The sequence below is a fragment of the Peromyscus leucopus genome, chromosome 20 (genome assembly GCF_004664715.2).
Source record: "Peromyscus leucopus breed LL Stock chromosome 20, UCI_PerLeu_2.1, whole genome shotgun sequence".
Classification (NCBI taxonomy): Eukaryota; Metazoa; Chordata; class Mammalia; order Rodentia; family Cricetidae; genus Peromyscus; species Peromyscus leucopus.
The window spans coordinates 4,448,966-4,466,044 of record NC_051080.1 but is presented as its reverse complement, the minus strand read 5'-3'; positions in this window follow the sequence as shown (position 1 = coordinate 4,466,044).

The window sequence follows — 17,079 nt, the reverse complement described above, 5'->3', positions numbered from 1 at the left end:
TTTCTTTTTGCATCGCTGAGGATTGAACCCAGGGCCACCCACATGATAGGCAAGCAAGCACTCTACTTTGAGGCATGCTCTAAGTTGCCCTTTCGGCCGTTCTGAAGCTTGAACCACTTATCCGGAAAGGAAATATACATGCACCTATTAACAAAATGCTCCATATTCAACTTAACCCCCAACTACCAGCTCCCCTAGGAAGCGCGTCCCAAACTCTCTCTCTGCCCTTCGCCTTTCTCCTGAAACTCTGCTAATGCTCCACTCTCCAGGGCTCGCACTCCCACAAGGATGCTGGCTGGCATCACTGGTGTCACAAAAAGACAGCTCGGCTAGGCAGGGGTAGTTACTCATTTGGAAGTATTTCCCTGTCCCCTGGCAGGGAGCCTGGGGCCGTGGTGGGGCTGAGGATATGCCAAATGAATGAATGAGTGGATGAAAAAATGATTGACACTGAGTCACTCGCACAGTTCATATTCTCATCAGAGCCCGGGCAGACGTCCTTAACAAAGAAGGACCTAGCAAACACGTTCATTAAATCCGCGGCTACACCTCTATTGACAAGTGTAATGACATGTTGTTTCACCCGAGGTTTCCTTGGTTTATTATAGTCATTATAATGCCCGTCAATAGGAGAAAAATGTGCCCAAATTACTTCAGGAATTATGTATGAATTGCATACTCAGGCATTTCACAGCCAGGGCCCACCCTCAATCAATACTGCAACACAATAAAGGCTCTTATCAAAGCATTGGATCTTGCTTAAGACAAAAGATTATCAGCCTTCAAATTAGCACTGCAAAAAGGACTCTCATTAATCTACTAATGATTTCCTTTGTTTAGAGGGGAAGGTCCCGGCCACTTCTAACACTTGCTTCATGGATGCATGCACATGCTTGTCGCTTAATCCTCTTCAGGGGGGCTGGGGTCACAGAGCTCTGCCCTGGAGGGGACGGCCCAAAGCACTCTTCTGAGTCAGTAGGGCAAGGGCCAGGCTGAGAAGGGGTGGGCAGGGAGGTGGGGAGATGTAAGGCCGTGTTGAACCGAGCCTTGAAGCCTGCCTGGGATTTCCTGAGGACTGGAGGCTCCAGTCAGGGACAGTGGGCAAGGTGTTCCAGGCGGAAGGAACACCCAGGGCAGGGGAGTTCACAGGAACACACTGGACTCTGCCGCCGCGTGCCCACGCTCCGTGCATCATCTGCCGAGAATCAGGCAATGGTTAAGTCTGAAAGCTGCCATCTGTCTCCCTGTGGCTGTCCTAGCCCCAATCCCGTCATGCAGGCTCTCTGCCCAGCCTTGACCTGGGCATTTCCTTCAGGATCCTTCTGCCTTGCAAACTCACTCAGCTCAGGTCTCAGAAAGCCCGGTGAACCAAGCCACGGGCCACGGATCCTGGGAAGCGCTGTCACACACAGAATTTTCCACCTGCCCCATGGGGCCTTCAGCTGACCAGCCAGGCCAAGGGGTCAGGGAGGGCCTCTCCCCACTGCCTTGGATTTAATGCCTTGCTTAGAAGCTGCGCTTTCTTCCAGCAGCCCAGCCTCAATCGATCAACTTCGAATGTCAATTTGTAATTAAAGCATACGGACATACATTAAAATGCACATGTCCTTAGTGGGTAACTTGATGCGGTTTTCCCAGCCCAATGCACCCCTGTCAGCAGAACGCTTGTCCAGACACAGAACACGAGCAGCAGCACCCTAGATTCTTGGTCCCCTTCCAGTCCCCACCTCCCCCAAGGGTAACCTTTTCCCGACTTGTGACAGCATAAATCCATTTCACTGAGGTTTGTGTTTTATATTATTTAAATATGAATTCTCTTGGAATTGACTTCTGTGTGTTCTGTGTGCAGATGTTCATGCACAGGTGAGTGACAACCTCAGATGAGTCCCTCAGGTGCCATCCACCTCTCTGTCTGTCTGTCTGTCTGTCTCTCACTGGCCTGGAACGTACCTAGTGGTCTAGACTGGCCGAGCAAGGATCATGCTTCCTCTGTGCCATCACGCCTGGCTTTTGTCTGTTGTTTTTTCACAAGGGTTCTTGGGATGGAACTCAACTCTCCATGTTTGCAAGGCAAGCACTCTTTATGGACTGACCTATGCCCTCAACCCCTGACTTTTTATTTTTAAGACAACGTCTTGCTGGCCTGAAACTTCCCTCAGCCTCTGTTGACTACAGTCTGGGGTCACAGTAGGCATCACCGCCCACCCACCTCCAGCATTGGCACTTACTCATTTCTAAATGATGCCTTTCTTCCTTTGATTTATGAATGTGTGTGTGGCTGCGTGTGCTGAGATGCACCGTGTCTGTGCAGGAGCCCGAAGAGGCCAAAGGGCGTTGGAATAGGCAGTGGTGAGCTGTGTGATGTGGGTGCTGGGAAACAAAGCCAGGGGTCTCTGCAAAAGCGGTGAGCATCCTCAACCACCAGGCTGCCTCTCTAGCCTCTAGATCCAGTGTCAGCCATGATTAATGTGTTTCCCTATTTCTTGTTAGTTAGAAGACTGGAGCAGGCTCAGATCTGTGGCAGATAGCAAGCCGAGTGGCCCGAGGTTGATAGAACTGAGGCTCAGTGCTGTTTGATAACAGGTTCAACCTTCAGAGCCTGGAGCGCTCAGTGAAATATGGCAAACCGTGAGTGATCCCTCCTCCCAGCCTTGGGGCAGCTGAGCTGGACCACTGGCCAGACGTCTCTAACTTTCCTTGCAGCCCCAAGAAGCCTCAGAGCTTGGGGGTGCCCTGGAACTGACTGCAGAGCTGAAGGGTGTGAAGCCCCCCCAGCAGGCTCCGCCCCCCAGCAGGCTCCGCCCCCCACCTTTACTCTTTACCCAGCAGTCTCCTGGCCACACTGTTGGCAGGTCCCTGAAGTTCCAGGCAGCTCTCCCCACTCCAGAGAAAACCCCAGGACGCCTAAGGAACGTGACTTGGCCTGACTCCCAGAGCCCTCTGCTTCCTGGCCCCGCCCCTATTTCTGCCTCCGACCTTAAGACGGGGAGAGTCCAGTGGAGGGACTCGGGAATTCAAACTAGAGAGGGCAGGGTCAGGAGGGCCGAGGCAGACTTCATCAGAGCGAGTGTGTGGGAAATTGTAGATGGACTTTTCTTTAGGCCGCCAGCTCACAAAAACCAACACACATTATTAATTATGAAAGCTCAGCCTATAGCTTAGGCTTGTCCTACTAGCTCTTATAACTTAAATGAACCCATTCATATTAATCTACATTTTGCCTCATGGCTTTTTATCTCTCTTCCATCTTGTACCTCCTGTTTTCCTTTCCATGTCCTCTGGGGTCTCTTCCGTGCCTTGATTCTCAGTTCATCTCATCTCTCTCCCTCCTCCCCATCCGGAAGTCCCGCCTAACCTCTTCCTGCCTAGCTACTGACTATTCGGCTATTTATTTACTTGTTTGTTTGTTTGTTTGTTTTTCTTTCTTTCTTTCTTTTGTTTTTTTTTTTTTTTTTTTTTTTTTTTTTTTGGTTTTTCGAGACAGGGTTTCTCTGTGTAGCTTTGCGCCTTTCCTGGGACTCACTTGGTAGCCCAGGCTGGCCTTGAACTCACAAAGATCCACCTGCTTCTGCCTCCCGAGTGCTGGAATTAAAGGCGTGCGCCACCACCGCCCGGCTATTTATTTATTTTTCAAGACAGGGTTTCTCCGTGTAGTTTTGGTGCCTGTCCTGGATCTCGCTCTGGCCTGGTCTCACAGAGATCCGCCTGGCTCTGCCTCTCAAGTGCTGGGATTAAAGGTGTGCCGCCACCACTGCCTGGTTCAGCTCTTTATTAAACCAATCAGAAGGCACCTTGGTAGAAACACAGCTTCACATTGTACAAAAAGATTATTCCACAACAGGAAATGCAGATACAGAAAGAGAGGGAACAGCCCGGGTGGGCGTGCGGCATATTGCGACCTCCATGCTGTATTCCAGGCAGTACATGACTGTGCAGAGAGCCATGCATCTCCACTGAAGAAGTGAAATGGCAAAAAGAATGATGAGGTTGGGTGTGTGTGTGCAACCGGTGGGGCCCTAGAGTATGACATCCAGGCATTTACAAGCCGGGGTTGGATACATCCATCCGCAGAGGTCAGACAGCCGGGTAAGCAGTGACCAGCCCACAGCATTGACTATGGTCCACTCATTGTCCTCAGGATGCCGTGAGGAATTAAAGTGACCTTAGGGAGCTCCCTGGGATGAAGTGCTCCCCAGGCTGGCTAGGTTAAATGAGACCTTGTCCGAGAGAAAGAAAGAGAGAGAGAGAGAATTAAACAGAAATCTGCAGCCCAGCCCAGCCCCATTCAATAGCTTGTTCTGAACATTCTCGTTAGGTGATGTGTTGGAGATGCCAGACCCGTGGCAGGAAGGCCAGGGCAGAGTGGAACACAGGGCTTGGACTTGGAGAGCGCTCTAAGAATACACAAGAGGGTGTTCTTGACTCATCAGGGAAGGCTTCCTGGAGGAAGAGACGGCGGGACTAGGAGCTAGCCAGAGGGAGGAGGATGCCCTTTTGGAGGAAGTGGCCTCCATATTCAGCCATGGAAGAGCGTGCGGGGATAGGTGGGGACACAGACGATTAAGTTGTGGTCCATTCATGAGATGCATCTGACTGAGTGACTGCTGAAGCCCGTCCTGCAGGCCGGGGGGGGAGCAGGAAAGTCCTATTGGAGGGAGATGGGGTGCCTCCCTTACTCTGGCTGCAGGCTAGGACACAGACGGACTTGGAAAGAGAAGAGGCCTCTGTGGTTGGTTGGAGTGCGGGTCCGTGGGCCAGAAATTCACTGTCTCATTCAGCCGAAAGCTACGGCTTAGGGACAGTCCACGGACCGTGCATGAACACCGCGTCTTAACAAGGGCGCTGTGAAGATCAGCCCATGTGAGTCTATTTAATGGGGAATAGGGGTTGATTAAGATATAAATTGAGGAAATACACTCACGAATACGGAACGGGAGCAGGCAGCAGGGCGCTGAGGCCTGGCTGGAGAGAATGGGGGTGGAAGCCGCCTCCCCCCCCCCAGTCCCCATTCCCCACCCCCACAGGCTGGAATCCCTCTGTGCCGGGCTCTGCAGGGGGAACTGTTCTGGAACCCGCGTGTACAGCCACTGGCACCCACGTGGAGTCACGTGGCCGTGAGCATTTCCTGCTTGGCTTCTCCCGCCCTTGCCCCGCCCCCCTTGCCCCCCGCCCCCCCCCCCGTCCTCCTCTCCCCCCCTCCCCCGACTCCTGGCACAGCACCCTGGGATTAGCCCTTCTCCCCCCTCCCCTCGGCATGTCCGTGTTCCAGCCAGGCTCTGGGGTCAGCTGGCGAGCGTCCAGCCTCTGCTGTCCTGGGGAGCCACCTGACCTTAAACCCCGTGACCCCCAAAGCTCATAGTCCGTTCCCTAGCCACCTCCCGTCTGCCCCTCAGTCTCACACCCCAAGACTTCCAGGCGCCACTGTGCCTTCTCCTCACCCCAAGCTCTCAGGCCTCCTCCCCTGTCTGCCATGCCCGCCTGGCGGCTACTACACCACTCAGTGCCCCCCGGGCCCGAAGATCTGGCTGCCTCTGTCTTCTCCTGGGCCACTGAGCCCCACTGGAGAGCTGCAGGCTGCTGTGAGGAGAGGGCTGCTCTCTCCACTGCTGTCCCCCCCTCTGATGGACCCTTCTGGCTGTCCCCATCCATGACCCCCTGGCCCTTCTCTGTTCTCCAATAGTCCCATCCCGCCCTGGCCCCTCCAACGCTGCCGTCTCTCGGGGTACTGATAGCTGACCTCCTCCTCATCTGCAGAGCTCCGAAGTCCAGACAGGGAAAAGCCCTCAGCCTCTGCTGCCCACCTTCATAATTCCCCCTCACACGCTCCTACTCTTCCTTCCCCTCCCTCCATGGCAGCCATCCCACTGCCTGGCTGGGACCAGCCTGTGGTCCAGCCTGGGCTCCGGTGTTCTCCTTGAGTAAGGAGTCTCTACACTCCTGCCTCTCTCCAGCAGCCTTTGCCTGCTCCCACCACCATCACTGACCTTTCTGCCCAGCCTCCCACACACTGCCTTTGGCTTCTGCAACTCCCTGGCCTTCTTTTGCCTGTTCCAGAAGCAAGTCACTGTGGAAATGTCCAGACAACGTTTCCTTACTTCTCTAGCTTGCTCACCCCCAGAGCTTGCCCTATCAGGGCAAGACAGCAAACCCAGCCATTCCTGATTCTGCCCCTCCCTCAATCCTGATCCCTCTGCCCTCCAGAGCCCCTTAAGGCTTGGCTTGGATGGCCCCTGGATCCACCACTATGCTTGTGACACAGTGTGACCATGTGACGAGATCGGTACAGCGCACACTCTTTCTTCAACTGTAAAATAGAATAACCCAGAATCCGCCATTTCAACTGTCTTGAAGTAGACGGCTCATTGTTATTCAGTAAGTCTACAGTATGATGCAACTATTACCATGATGCAGCTCATCACCTCAAGAGGAAACTGTTTCCACTGAGCACTCACTCTCCGTCATCCCCCTGCTCCAGCCTCTGACAATCACCTGTCTATTTTATGTCTCTGTGGATTTGCCTGTTTTGGACAATTTGTAAAATGTGCCGTACAACATGCCTGCTTCTTCCACTTAACATCTTCCTCTTAATCATCTCTTATTTTTTGAGATTATAAGATAATTACATCATTTTCCCTTTCCCTTTTCTCCTCCCATATGCTCCTCCTTGCTTTCTTTCCAATTTGTGGTCGCCTTTTTCATTAATCATTGCTGTGTATGTGTATGTGTACATGTATGTGTGTCTGTATAGTTTACTTACATGTATGTTTTCAGGGCTGACACTTGGTGCTGGATAACCACTTGGTGCGTCTTCTCTGGGGAAGACTGCCTCTCCTGGCCTCTGATTCCTCAGTTGCCTGCAGTTCCTTGTGTAAGGTTGAGGGCCTGTGGTCTTTTCCCAGACACTTTGGCATGTCTACTATTGTTTTCTTTGCTCAGCTCATGTTCCGGCAGTCATGTTGGTGAGACTTTATGGGTGTAGCTTCTGAGATTACCAGGAGACACAGCCTCACAGCAAATTCCCGATCCTCTGGCCCTTACACTCTCCCCCGCCTCTCTTCTGCATTGATCCCTGAGCCTTGGGTGAGGGAGGCGTATTGCAGGTGCATCCGTTGGGACTTTGCTCCACAACTGTGTTTTGGCTGATTGTGGTTTTCTGTAGCGGAAAAGAACAATTTTCTCGATGAGGGGTGAAGACTATATTGATCTGTGGGTATAAGGACAAACATTTAGAGTGTAGTTAGGATGCTGGTTTAGTAAAGCGGAGGTTGTAGGTTCTCCTCCAAGATCCACGACTTCACTAACCCCGAGGACTTGGCTAGGCTTCCAGTACCAGGCATGGCTTCCCTCTTGTTGAGCAGATATTAAGTCGGATTAGAGAGCTGTTGGTTACCGCCAGTGTGTGCGCCACTACTGCATCCTTGGGGCTGTCGTGCCTTGCCGGTCATTGACGTGGTTCGCAGGTGTCAGAGCTGGGTAGTAACGTTGGTTGCTTCCCTCTTTTGGAAGACTGTGTGGCACCTTCTGGTACCATAAAAGCTACTCCCCAGGGAGGGGCATTCAGGTCAGTTCCAGCTCAGGGGCCTCTGGGCCCTGTCTGGAGGGCACGGTGTCCTCAGCAATGGGGACTTACCTTCCATCTCTAGTGGGCAACCAGGGCAATAGCAACAGTCTGCAGTGTGTCTGGACAACCCTGACCAACGACTCAAAAGAGGGCTTCTCACGTTGGGGCTTTTGTCAGACAGCCTATGGCTCTTGGAGGGAGAATGGTCATCCTGATGGGAAATTTTCATTCAAACTGTGTGTGTGTGTGTGTGTGTGTGTGTGTGTGTGTGTGTGTGTGTTATGCATTTTAGGTAGAGGATGGTATGATGCATTATGACTTTCTCAGACAGCCTTCCTGCTATTTCATTCTCCTTATCCTTCTGCATCTACTCCCCTCCTCCTCCCTAATTAGAGGCCCCCATTCTTCCCGTTTCCCCATTTGCATTCTGCTAGCTCCCTCTTTATTGACCCCCCCCCCATGACCCCATACGGTACCTTTTTAGTTTTCTGGTTTCTACAGTGACTCCACACTCAACACATTTTTAAGTTTCATTCATGTTGTCAACTGAATAAAATTCTGCTGTGTGGGTACATCGTGTGTGTGTTTGTCCTTTTGTGTCCTGAGGCCACAAGAGTTGTCTTCTAACTTGAACTAGTGCAAGCAGTGTGCCTATAGCCCTGCCTGAGAGTGTGTGAGTGTGTGAGTGTGTGAGGAGGGTGGGGTTGGAACGGTCTGCTCTGCCAGAACCTGGGGTCGTATGTTAACTCTGGGATTACCTTTTCTTTTTTTCTGGTAGAAGACCTTGAGGCAGGGTCTCATGTATCAGGGGATGACTTTGAACTCCTGATCTTCCTGGCTCCACCCACGTTCTGTAGTTAAAGGTATCAGCTTGCGGTTATCTTGTGTTTAGCTTGAGGATCTATGTAGTCCTGACTGCTCAGTGTATAGACCAGGCTAGCCTTAAACTCACAGTGATCTGCCCACTTGCTGGGATTAAAGGAATGTGCCACCATGCCTGGCTATGACTATCTTTAAAAGATACAACATCCACTTTAAAATGTTTTATCGTGTGTGCAAACACGTGCACACACACATGTGTGCAGTTGTCCAATGTGGGGGTCAGAGGACAACTTACAGGACTGAACTCAGGTTTTCGGGCGTGGTGGCAACACCTTGACCTGCTGAGCGACAGCCCGGCATTCACTTCTAATTGAATTACTAATTTCGTGCACAAGGCAGTGGGTGGGAGCTGCTTGAGCATAAACATGATTCTTTTCCAATATTTACACTTTCATTTAATCTTCTTTTTTCCTGTCTTCTCTCTTTGCTGTTGTTGGTTTTGTTTTGTTTTGTTTTCTGGTGCTGATCTTACGCAGGGTCTCACACATGCTGGGCAAATGCTTACCACCGAGCCTCATCCTGGCATGTCCATGCCTTAGCAAGCCAAGGGCCTGTATTCACCTCTGCCTCACAAACTCAATGCTCTGTACTGCAAGCCCCGCCCCCAGCGATCTGTCAGCCTTCTTCTGTGGTGGAAGGCCAGAGCCTGGACCAGTACCTGGCCTATGCCTTGAGCTCAGGAAACATTTGTTGATGTCTAAGTAAGTATAATGAACTGTCTCAGTGTCCTAAAGTCATTAGAAACAGCCACCCAGCAGCTGGAAGCGGAGTGAATGGGCCAACATGGTGGCCGGAGGTGAGTGGTCTCATAGGGTGAAGGACTTCCCAGAGCAGTACAGCCTTCAGACCTTGGGGAGACCTTGGAGGGCTTGAGTGGGTTCAGGCCCCACAGCCTCGCAGGCCCCCAGGCCTTCCATCTCTGGAGAAAACAATGGTCCCTCCATCCTCAGGTCAGTGTTCAGCTCCAAGCCAGCCTAGGGGCAAAGGCAGCACAAGGGGCCCCCAGGCCCCCCCCTTCTGTGAGGGACAGCGCGGGTCCCTGCTTGAGGTAGAGGCGGACTGCAGAGAGAGTGTGCAGCTTGGAGGCTGATAGTAAACTGCTGAAAAGGAGCCGAGGCTTGGCCTGGGTTTGAGTGGCCCTTGCCGGAGCCAGCACAAGAAGGGGGCAGGGGCGAAGGGGCGGTGGGTGGCCTGCAAACCGGGGCCACTGCGGTGGCTGAGGCCTTTCCATGGGTATCCACCTTGGCTGTCCCACAGTCGAAGCGTTGTGGGGTCAGAGCCTGTCCTGGGTGAGGATAAGAATGTGACAAGTGTCCAGGCCTCCAAGGGGTGGGGACAGAAGCCGCCTGACTAAGTGGAGGAAGGAAGGGAAGGCTTCCTGGAGGGTGTCGGGGTGGGGTGGGGTGAGATCCAGGAAGAACTCGGTTTGAATTATAGCTACTTCCTAGCTGTCTGTCCTTGGGCAAACATGTGTTCATTCTACAAACATTTTTCCAGCGTTTTTTCCACGCCAATCACGTGTAGCACATTAGGACAACAAAGGAAGGGCTGGATACGGCTTCCGTCCTGAGAGCTTGCCGCTCATCCGGGAAAGTACACGCTCTGTCCCTGCTGCTGGACGTGGGACAAGGGACGTGGCGGTGGGGGGCAGAGGAGGTGGCTGCCAGCTAGCGCCTTGAGTTCTCGTCTGCTAATCCAGACGTACTGTCCCACCACACCTTGTCATTGAGAGGACAGAGGGCCGAGCTCAGTGCCGGTTGCGAAGGAGGAACAGGCAGGCCCGGGCAGAGGCTGGGGGGTGACACTGTGAAGGTGGGGTGACAGGACAGAGGCGGGGGAGGGAGGAGGCAGGGAGGGAGAGGAGCTTACTGACACCCAACCATGGATGCCGCAGCAGGCACAGGGAGCCAGGGTGGCTCACAGATGTCCTGAGTGGAGAGTAAACAGGTTCAGGTGACCTTTGCAGACAAGGTCACTGGGTGTGGCTTGTTACCAACTCCTGTTTGGTAATGGCTGTGGTGCATCCTGACTGGCATTCACAGCTCCCCTGTCTCCCTGCAGGTGAGTACACCAGACTCCCCAGGACAGCTGGTGGTGGAGATGGGCCTGAGAAGGAAAGGTAGAAACTTAGGGGAGCAGCGGCACTCATGGGGCCCTCAGCTCACCGGGCCTCCAGATGCGATGGGTAAGGACACAGGGGATTAGGAAGAGTTCAGAGCTGACAAGGGAGGAACAGGAACAGGAGGGAGAGATAAACCTGTCTGCAGCCAGCTGCCCCTCCTCTTGCGAGGGTCACCATGCCCCCAGCTGCCCTCCTCTTGCTAGGGTCTGCATGCCCCCAACTGCCCCTGCTCCTCTTGCTAGGGTCTGCATGCCTCCAGCTGCCCCCTCCTCTTGCTAGGGTCTGCACACACCTTCTCATCTGGAATGTCCAGTAGTGTTTCTCAAACTGAATGACAGCTGGAAATGACTGATAAAATCAATTTCATCTTGATATGAATTACTCACTTTTTGGTAAACCAGAATTCAGAACATCACACTTTGGAATGTTCTCTGAAATGTTAGTTTCCCCTGTCTTTTCTAAGCATCCGTCACTCACCCCACCATTTGAGAGGTAGTATTTACGGGTTAGAGTATTACATGCACTTCTCAGCACAGGTCTCAACCAGAAGGGTTGGACGGCAGGACCTGGTGTGAGACAGTGTTGACACGCGGTCCGTGAACACACACAGGGCTTCAGAGATGAAGAGGAGAGAGCGGCCTCCTAAGTCCAAGGCCCTGCGGATGGTGGGAGGTTGGGTGAAAGGCCAATTTCTGTGTCTTAGCCCCCCCCCACTCCCCCACCCCCCTACCCTGCAATGGGCAGGACAGTCCACAGGACTCTTTGTCACCCCTGGGCCCTGAGTCAGAGCCACGGGTGGGAGTGAGAACCGGTGGCTACCCTCTCTCCTCACCAACCTCGAGATCGGCTCTGGAAATGGCGCTGCCAGGACACATCTGTGAAAGTCATCTGAGGATTTAGGATGTGGCTCAGACATCCCCAAGCCTTTGAGGAGATAAAGAGCTTTTTAGAATAAGTTTGATAGATATCAAATATTGCTTGGACTATCCTTTTTTTTTTTTTTTTTTTTTTTTAGATGGAGCCTCACTATATATGAATAAGAATGGCCCAGCTGGGCAGTGGTGACGCACACCTTTAATCCCAGCACTTGAGAGGCAGAGGCAGGTGGATCTCTGTGAGTCCAAGGCCAGCCTGGTCTACAGCATGAGTCCCAGGACAGGCTACAGAGAAACCCTCTCTCAAAAAAAAAAAAAAAAAAAAAAAAAAAAAAAAAAAAAAAGGAACAGTCCTCAGAGGCTCATGTATTTGAATGCTTCATCAGGGAGTGGAACTCTCCCATAGGATTAGAAGGATTAGGAGAAATGTAGCTTCCTTGGAGTAGGTGTGGCCTTTCTGGAGGAAGTGCTGGGGGTGGGTCCAGTCTCTCTTTCTGCAGCCTGCGGATCAGCCTGTAGCTCTCAGTCACTGATCTAGAGCAGGATATTCCACTGCGCTCCCTGCCAGGACAAAAGGTCAACAAGCCCCCAATTAAACGCTTTCCCTTTTGACTTGTGTTGGTCATGGTGTCTTGTCACAATGATAGAACAATGACTAGGATACTATGTAGCCCTGGCTGCCCTGAAACTAACTATGTAAACCAGGCTGACCTTGAACTCACAGAGATCCACCTGCCTCTGCTTCCCACACTCAGCAAGGCAGGCAGAAGAGTACCAGCTCCCTTTCAAGCTGCTAGCAAAGGACACACTAACACTTATATACTCATCTAGTATCAGGGGGCTCTACCTCTCTTTTTCGTCTTGATTTTATTTATTTATTCTTTTTAGACAGGATGTCACTATGTAGCTCTAGCTGACCTGAAACTTGATATGTAAAACAGGCTGGCCTCAGACTCACAGATATTGGTCTACCTCTGCCTACTGAACACTGGGATTAAAGGCGTGTGCTACCAAACCCAGGCCATCTTGACTATTTTAAGGGATGAAATGAGGTTCACTTTCACAGAAAACAAAAAACAACAAAACCTCCCTTGAGGGGCTAGGGATAGCTCCCATGGTTAAGATACACACTACTCTTGCAGGGGACCCAAGTTCAGCTCCCAGCTCACACATAGGGCATCTTACAACTCCTGTAACTCCAGCTCCTGGGAATTCGACACCTGTGGACTCTGGGGACACCTGCAAGCATGTGCATACACCAATACATAGTATAAGGAAAACTTTCAATTTTTTTGTTTTATTTTATGTGTATGGATGAAGGTTTTTCCCACAAGTGTGTTTATGCACCACACACATGCCCACTGCCTGAAAAAGCCACAAGAGGCCATTGACCCCCTGGAACTGGAGGTACAAGGTGTGAGCTGCCATGTGGGTGCTGAGAATTGAACCTGAGTCCTCTGGAAGAGCAACCAGTGCTCTTAACTGTTGAGTCATCTCTCTAGCCCCAGTAATTATTTAAAGACAGGGTATTTCTATGTAGCTCTTGGCTGTCCTGGAACTCACTCTGTAGACCAGGCTGGCCTCCAACTCAGAGATCCTCCTGTTTCTGCCTCCCGAGTGCTAAGATTAAAGGCGTGCACCACTATGCCTGGTAATAAATCTTTTTTTTTTTTTAAGGCCTCCTAGAGGGTTGGAGAGATGGCTCAGAGCACTGGACGCTCTTCCAGCGGACCTGGATTGGATTACCAGCACCTACATGGTGGCTCATAACCATCTATAAACTCCAGCTCCAGGAGACCCAATGCTTTCTTCTGACCTGCTCAGTCACCAAGCATACATCTAGTGTGTGTGTGTGTGTGTGTGTGTGTGTGTGTATAGGCAAAACACTCATACACATAAGATAAAATAAATAAATCTGAAAAACCAAAAGGCTCCTTGAAGCCCAACTACTGGGGTTCCTAGTCTGCCTTCCCACTTACTAATTTCATGACCTTAGGAAAGTTACCCAACCTCTCTCTGCCTCATTTTCCTGTCTTTAAAATGGAGATAACTTTTGGCTGATAGGATGTCTGTGAGGATGAGAGATAGTGTCTTAGTCAGTGAAGAGACACCATGACCACAGCAGCTCTTATAAAGGGAAACATTTAACTAGGCTGGCTTACAGTTCAGAGGTTTAGTCCATTGTCATCATGGTGGGAAGCATGGCGGCATGCAGGCAGACGTGGTGATGGAAAGGGAGCTGAGGGTTCTACATCTGGACCGGCAGGCAGCAGGAAGAGAGAGAGACACTGGGCCTGGCTTGAGCATTGAAACCTCAAAACCCGCCCCCAGTGACACACTTCCTCCAACAAGGCCACACCCGCTCTAACAAGGCCACACCTTCTAATAGTGCCTCTCCCTATAGGCCTGGAGGGGGGCGTTTTTTATTCAAACCATCACAGATAGCTAGTACTTTTAAGAACAGTGCTGGACAGAGTGGGAATTAAACACATTTAATACAGCCACTGCTGTATTCTGCCAATCCTGTGATGTGCCTTATTTTCAAAACTGTAATGATCCTCACAACTGGGGCCTGTGATCACATCTGGGGACAGCTGTCATTGCCTGTGCAAACATAAACTTGGCCTGGTAAGTTTCCAGAGCCTTCTCTTTACTATTCAGGTTAATTACCACTTAAAATGCCTTCACACTGGGTGAGCAGCACATGGGTGACTGAGGCAGGAGGATCATAAGTTTGAGGTCAGCCTGAGCTCTGTAGTGAGACTCAAATGATAAAGCAAGTCTTCAAAATGTTCTAGTACAGACCACTTTCAGATTAGATCTGAGCCCGTGCCACAGGAGGGAATTCCTGCTTGGCACTGTAAACCTGTTCAGAAGCCCAGGGCTGGTGAGGTCACAGGCTCTGATGAGGGGAGGCAAAGACGACTACAGCTGTTTTGCTAATGGACGTGATGTGTTCAACTACATTCTATTTTTCCCCCTTTGGTTTTTCTTTTCTTTTCTTTTTTTTTTTTTTTTGTTTGTTTTTTTTTGGTTTTTCGAGACAGGGTTTCTCTGCGTAGCTTTGCGCCTTTCCTGGAGCTCACTTGGTAGCCCAGGCTGGCCTCGAACTCACAGAGATCCGCCTGGCTCTGCCTCCCGAGTGCTGGGATTAAAGGCGTGCGCCACCACCGCCCGGCCCCCCCTTTGGTTTTTTGAGATAGGGTTTCTCTGTGTAGCTTTGTGCCTTTCCTGGAACTCACTCTGTAGCCCAGGCTGGCCTCGAACTCATAGAGATCTTCCTGGCTCTGCCTCCCAAGTGCTGGGATTAAAGGTGTGAACCACCGCCGCCCGGCTAAACTGCATTCTAAATGCCTCTGTTTATAGCCATAGATCCTTGATGTCAAAGAAGTTTCTTGATGCAGTGGGCAGCAGTTAATGCAGAGACTTATAACTCATCAAAATGTGGAAAAGAAGTAACTGTGGCCTGCTCGGCCCTAAGTGGATCGCCTGGACCATAGCATTCCCTCCAAGGCTCCGGCAACATCCTAAGGATGGAAGGAATGCTGTGAGACACCGTTGTCTTCTGGAGGGGATGTGGCTGCTGAACCCGTGAACTCACAGCCGGGGAGGTTGCCTGCCTCAGACCTGTACAAGACAGGGTTCCATCAATAGTTAGGGTGGAACCCATGAGACCCCCCCACCCCAAGGAGTCATGGGTAGTTACTGGCTGCTGGGGAGAGGAAGCCATATTCCTCAGGTGTGTAGCCATTGGTGAGCTGCCCATGCCCAGGTGAGTGATCTGATGCCCATGCTCAGACAACCTGTGACTCACAAATAAGAACTCACCAAACCAGGAGGTGGGCTTGGAAAGGAAGGGCTGAGTAGCTGAGGGAGAGGATAAATGAGGATGAAACTGTGAATTTATTCGTTCATAAATTTATAAATAAATAGATTTACACAGCGGTTCAGCATTAAGCAAAATTATTGATCGCTCAGGAAGACGCAGAAACAGATGAGCAAGATTCAGGAATGAGCACAATTCCCTGCTTTCTTGCCAAGCGACAGACAAGTGTCTGTGGTTACAAAAGGAAGAGCCCACCAGGAGATGAAGCTGTGTCGTGTTGTGTGGTTTGTTTCTGAGGAAAGAACAAAATCATCACTGCTCACACCCGAGGTGAGCCAACCCCTGCAACAGTGCTCACAGCAGTGTCTGGGGGCCGGAGAGAATTCTGAAGGGAGCAGCAGTCGGGCAGACCATACCTCAGGCCAGCAAGACGGCCCAGTGGGTAATGTTTGCGCTTACTGCCCACCTGAAGAAAAGTTTGATTCCCAAGGCCCACATGGTTGGAAGAGAGAGCCTATTCCCACAGGACATCCTCTGACGTCCATATGCACACTCCTGACATACTAAATAAGGAAATGTTTTAAACTCTTTTAAAGAAACGATATATGGCCGGGCGGTGGTGCATGCCTTTAATCCCAACATTCGGGAGGCAGAGACAGTCGGATCTCTGTGAGTTCGAGGCCAGCCTGGTCTCCAAAGCGAGTTCCAGGAAAGGCACAAAGCTACACAGAGAAACCCTGTCTTAAAAAAAAGAAAAGAAAAGAAAAAAAGAAAAAGAAAGAGAGAGAGAGAGAAACAAACAAACAATATATGATATACATCACTTCTTCTGGTGACAGAGAAGCTACTGTGTGTGTTTTGGGAGCTTGGTCAGGAGGACCGGATTCCGTGGCCAGCCTTGGATACATAAGTGAGACTTCAAAAGCAAGAAGCAGAAGAGGGCAGACTGGAAAGAAGAGAGGAGGGTGTCTTCTCCCAGCCAAACTGAATTCAGGGAAGTTGAACTTGAGAGGACGTCTCTGGGCTCCTGAGCTGTGCACGGTGATTCTGGCTTGAAGAATGATTTCTAAGAAAAGATAAAAGGTTCTTCAGTAAGTGAAAAAGATGTTGGCTGGTGAGGATGCATTTTTAGCTCTCTGGATTTAAGAGCTGTCTTTCTCATTGTTGTATTATGTGCAACCAACCATCAAAAATCCTTTCAAAGCATACTTCAAGACTATGAGGTACATTCCCTGCTCATCCAAGACAACACATTGCCCAAACTCTACTTAGCAGTGAATCACAGAGATGTAGCTGGCTCCCTAGACCTCTCATGGATCAGTTGGTGGTTGGACAGACAGACCAAGGCTTCTTAAGCATCTCCCACCCACAACCCCTTTTTGTCTGAAAATGTTTTCTGTAACCCCAGGTATGTGGGTATGAAAAATAGGCACACAACTCAAACACTTAAAAATAAGAAAACATAAAGAAATTTACTTTAAAAAATTATTTGATATACATGTAAATTAACCTTTTTTGTTTGTTTGGTTGGTTGGTTGGTTGATTTGGTTTGGTTTTGTTCAAGACAACATTTTTCTTTGTAGCCCAGGAACTCGCTCTGTAAACCAGGCTGGCCTTGAACTCACACAGATCCACCTGCCTCTGCCTCCCCAGTGCTGAGATTAAAGAGGTGTGCCACCACCGGCTGGCAATTTTACCATTTATTAAAGAAAGAAGCAAATTAGCATACTGAGGAAAATGTACTCATATTACATATAGAATTAAATTTTGGCTAAATATTTGATACTGCAAGATGTACATCTTTAATGTTTTC